Consider the following 5632-nt stretch of genomic DNA (forward strand, 5'->3'; position numbering starts at 1 on the left):
CTGGCTGAAGTCTGGTGCCAGACCAGGGTGCCAGACCAGCTGGCTGAAGTCTGGTGCCGACCAGGGGACCAGACCTTCTCTGCTGCTGGTATCAAGTCAATGTGTCCCAGTTTGGATAGAGATTTTCCCTGCTTCCTTCTCCTATGGTCACCAAGCAAGGGTCATGCATGTTCCAGGGACCATGTGTCTGTGACCTCCTCCACCTGTCACTGTTCTCTGTCCCTTGTTTCTCGCTCCAGCAAGTTGGACCCGGAATCAAATCACATCACATGATGCAGTCAGAAGAAAAAAGAAAAAAATTGTGTTTGACAAAGGTTCCTGCCACACTCTGCATGCTCAGCTATAGATAAAATAAAGGTGGCAAGAAAGTACTTAAAATCGTAATGATCTATTTCTTCTTGCATTTTCTTGTACATGTTGAACTGTAAAAGTAACTTTAAATTAGCCACATTTCTTATTCAAGTGGTCTGAAACTCACTGTTTATTTAATAATCTTCAGCCATTGAGAACTTGGTGCTATACTTGCGAAATTTTAAAACTGAAAAGGACTGATAATTGCAGAAGGCTGATAGTTATGCAAACATTAGAGGGGGTTAGATTTTGTTTATGGTATCTTTACAGTTCCCTGGAAAGTAAATATTAAAACTGTGTTTTCAATTAGGGACCTTGATTTCATTAACCAGGTCCTTGAAGAGAGTGTCAGGAGGTTGACTGAACATTTAGTGAAAGTCTGAGAATTGCCATAGCTTGTACTTGTACAGAAATTTTTGTCACTGGGACGCCAATCATGACAAGAGACTAATATATGTCATAAGGTCCCAACTCTCAAATTTATAATGACTCCATTATGATCATATTTTTTCTTTGTCAATAGGGAAGAAAGACTTAGAAATAGCTCTTCTAAGAAGGAGAGTTTATACTGTGCTTTTTATTTTATTTTTTTAAATGATGCTTGTATTGTTGATCATAACATACTCTCTGTGTGTCTTCTCAAGGCTGCCATCAATCCTGGAAACTACCTGCTTTGATGAGCAGCAGTTAGGAGGCGAACTAGGTCAGAATTCTGAGTGGGAATTGTGAAAAGTACAGCAAAAGCTGTGTAACTCAAGACACCCTACATAAAATTAGTCCCCTATACACTGTTAGGGCTTTTGTTGGGGCCACAGGTGCTCCCAGCTACATAGCTCCAGGCTATGGAACACCCTATGGTTACAGCACTGGAGAAGGCAATGGCACCCCACTCCAGTACTCTTGCCTGGAGAGTCCCAAGGACAGAGGAGCCTGGTGGGCTGCAGTCCTTGGGGTTGCTGAGAGTCGGACACGACTCAGCGACTTCACTTTCACTTTTCACTTTCACGCATTGGAGAAGGAAATGGCAACCCACTCCAGTGTTCTTGCCTGGAGAATCCCAGGGACGGGGGAGCCTGGTAGGCTGCCGTCTATGGGGTCGCACAGAGTCAGACACGACTGAAGCGACTTAGCAGCAGCAGCATGGTTACAGCACAGCTGCCCCTGCCTATGGTTTACCCAAGAGAATGGTTCTGTTACCCGTTATGAAATTCCCAACATATCCTCTTCCCCACTACTCATTCTTTTAGCAAATGACAGAAGCTAATTCCTATTCCAACAACAACCCAGTACATACAGAATGTTAGCGAAAAAGCCTTTTTATCCTGCTTTCTTTGAACACATACTTGATCAAAATTATTTATAAAGAACATCTTTTCCTACTTTTTGATTTTAACAAATGCAAATTTAGTTCTCTAAAACTTGAAAACAAAAAAGAAACTATTTCTGTGAAACGGTACCTCATTTCCGGAAAATAACTTATACCAGCCCTTCTGTTCTAGGGAAATAAGCCTAGCAGTTCAAAGTTTAAGTTTTAAGAGGAGTATCAGATTATGTAAAATTAAATTTTACATAATGTATAGAGTCTCAAACACTGATCACAAATAAACTGCTTTGTTGTAACACAGAAAAAAAAAATTAGTCCCCTATAAATATTGGCAGGCAAATATACCTGATTCTGAATTACTAGGGGCTTCCCAGGAGGTGCAAAGTATCCACCTGCCAATGCAGGAGATGCAAGAGACGTGGGTTCGATCCTGGGTCAGGAAGATGTCCTGGAAGAGGAAATGCCAATCTGCTCCAGTATTTTTGCCTGGAGAATCCCATGGACAGAGGAACCTGGCAGGCTGCAGTTCATGGGTTTGCAGAGAGTCAGACATGACTGAGTGACTGAGTGTGTGCACACACACACACTGAATTTCTACTGTTGCTATGTGAGAGTCTTTGAAATTGATTTTTTTTTAATATTCCTGGTCTCTAGCCCTTTATCCTTCTGAATTATTAGTTGAAACTTGAAACCTTAGTAGAATGTCTGTCTGTTCTTTGTAGGAATTGGTTCTCCAAAATAATCATGTAAACTCTCTCAATTAGAAGAAACTGGCTAGCTATTATATGGATTGGACATTGCAACCAAAATGGGACAGCTCCCCTCTGTCCACCGATGTCCGCCACCAGTTGGCCTCTGCCTTCTGACTATGATTTCCTATCCATAAGTGGAGCAATCCAGCTGGAGTTTGTATGATTATTTTGGAGACGTTTCCAAGTACTGTGTCCTGTCTTTCTGTCCATCCAGCCAGCCAGCTAGCCAATAAATATTCACTAACCATTTAGTATGTACAAGTCATTGGGCATATAATAGAGAGACAGGAGAGGATAGATAGGGTTTCTGGCTTCAGGAAGCTTATTATAGAACAGGAAGACAATTTAAAAAGAAAATATAAATAATATGAGAAGTGTTATGGTACAGGACGAAAACAAGAGCGTGGGAACACGCAGTGTAAACACATTAGCTGTGGTGGTGAGGTGGGGGAGGGTGTGAGAAAGGCCCTCACAGAGGAAGTGATGCCTGAGCTGAAACCTGAGGCTGACTGGGAGGAAGTCAATCAAAAAGCAGGTTGAGCCATGCTCTGGACAAGAGAATTAGCCAACAGGGAGAGAGAGTCATGGGCGTTCGAAGAACTGAAATGTTAAAGTTCAGGGAGAGGAGTAACAAGAAATGGACTTGCAGAGGTTGAGAGGTGTCTTCCTCTCTCTTCTGAGGAGTCTTGAAAGAGAGGCTAATGAGACTGGATTTCATCCAAGACAGTTGTAGGTTTGGAGTAGGGAAAGAGCACAATTAGATTTCTGTTTCACAAGGATACCGTGGCTGCAGTGCAGATAGCAAGGGAGGCTACTTGATTTTCCTAGTCTTTTTTAAAAATTCGGCATGCAGGATCTAGTTCCTTGACCAGGGCTCAAACCTAGGCCCCCTGCATTGGAAGCACAGAGTCTTAGCCACAGGGCCACCAGGGAAGTCCCTGATTGTCATAGCCTTGACAAAGGACATAGGTGGTTTGAATGATGTAGCAATAGTAGGGAATAGAGAGATAAAGGGAGCGAAATAGCATAAATCATCCCACATCAAGGACATGATAAATCCTTATGATGCTGAGCCTGGATTCTCAAAGGAAAATATGGGAAAATTCTTAAAGGAGAAGCATGAAGTGCGGGGATTTTCTGGAGCTTGGAACCAATTGTCACTTGGATTCTGTGTTTGATCTTTACTAGACTTGACACTCTAGATAAGTTCCAACAGTTAGGAGGATAGAAATCATGAAGTGTAGTATCTCCCTATCCAATTGGTATCATGAGAGAAATCACATGACAACTGGGTTTGAGTCATAGCTTTGTAGTTCAGTAAATTTGAGCTATCAGGCAAAATATGTAATGTCTAATCAGAGCCTAAGTCAGGCCCCAGGAAGACAACAGGGAACACGAATGAAGTCTTTCACTTTTATGAGCTCTAGCTGAGAAGATAGATGATACACAAATAAACAGAAAACTAGGTAATGACAAATTGTGGCAAGTTCTATGAAAGAAATAAAAATGATCATGAGATGGAGCTAAAGAGTGAAAATTGGTCACTCGCTAAAGGGCTGGGGGAAAGTCATTACAGGCAGAAGGGACAGCACGCACAAAGCCTGCCAATGGGAAGAAGCTTGGTGGTCAAATAACAGGCACTCTTTGGAGGCAGGCCTTGTAGGCTAAGAGGAGGTTTATTCTAAGAGCAAGAGAAACCATTAATGCATTTTAAAGAACGGAATCTACATGTCCAGGTTTACATTTGTATAGTGTCATTCTGGCTGCTAAATGAAGAATGAATTGAGGGGGAGAAAGTGAAGAGAGCAGCTAGGAGACTATTACAATGGTCTAGGAAAGGTAAAAGTAGCTCAAATAATAAATAATGTGTCTACAGCGCTTACATTCTTTACACAAATGTTTATTTGGCTGTGTCAGGTCTTAGTTGCGGCGGGCAGGATCTTCCCTGCCTCGTGGCAGGGTCTTCCGTTGCAGTGCACAGACTCTCTAGTTGGGGCACGTGGGCTCTGTAGTTGTGGCTCACGGGCTTAGTTGCTCTGAGGCATGTGGGATCTTAGTTGCTGACCAGGGATCCAACCTGTGTCCCCTGCATTACAAGGCAGATTCTTAACCACAGGACCATGAAGAAAGTCCCTAGAAATTTTTTTATAATTATTCTGGGTAAGATTTGGATAAAAAAGACACTGAAAATGTTCTGCTCAATGTATGCATTTCCATCACTTTATTATAAAAATGCAGAAAACTTAGAAAAGATTATAGTGTTGCACTATATACCTACCTCAAAGATTCTAAAATTAACCTTTTACTATTCTTGCTTTTTTATTTTTTTCTCACTTCCACTGTATAATCACAAGGGATTTGATTTAGGTCATACCTGAATGGTCTAGTGGTTTTCCTTACTTTCTTCAATGAAAAAGCAAGAGAGTTCCAGAAAAACATCTATTTCTGTTTTATTGACTATGCCAAAGCCTTTGACTGTGTGGATCACAATAAACTGTGGAAAGTTCTGAAAGAGATGGGAATATCAGACCACCTGACCTGCCTCTCGAGAAATCTGTATGCAGGTCAGGAAGCAACAGTTAGGACTGGACATGGAACAACAGACTGGTTCCAAATAGGAAAAGGAGTACGTCAAGGCTGTATATTATCACCCTGCTTATTTAACTTATATGCAGAGTACATCATGAGAAACGCTGGACTAGAAGAAGCACAAGCTGGAATCAAGATTGCTGGGAGAATATCAATAACCTCAGATATGCAGATGACACCACCCTTATGGCAGAAAGTGAAGAGGAACTCAAAAGCCTCTTGATGCAAGTGAAAGAGGAGAGTGAAAAAGTTGGCTTAAAGCTCAACATTCAGAAAACGAAGATCATGGCATCTGGTCCCATCACTTCATGGCAAATAGATGGGGAAACAGCGGAAACAGTGTCAGACTTTATTTTGGGGGGCTCCAAAATCACTGCAGATGGTGATTGCAGCCATGAAATTAAAAGACGCTTACTTCTTGGAAGGAAAGTTATGACCAACCTCCACAGCATATTGAAAAGCAGAGACATTACTTTGCCAACAAAGGTCTGTCTAGTCAAGGCTATGGTTTTTCCGGTAGTCATGTATGGATGTGAGAGTTGGACTGTGAAGAAGGCTGAGTGCTGAAGAATTGATGCTTTTGAACTGTGGTGTTGGAGAAGACTCTTGAGAGTCC

This window comes from Bos indicus x Bos taurus, chromosome 16 (assembly GCF_003369695.1).
Source record: "Bos indicus x Bos taurus breed Angus x Brahman F1 hybrid chromosome 16, Bos_hybrid_MaternalHap_v2.0, whole genome shotgun sequence".
Classification (NCBI taxonomy): domain Eukaryota; kingdom Metazoa; phylum Chordata; class Mammalia; order Artiodactyla; family Bovidae; genus Bos; species Bos indicus x Bos taurus.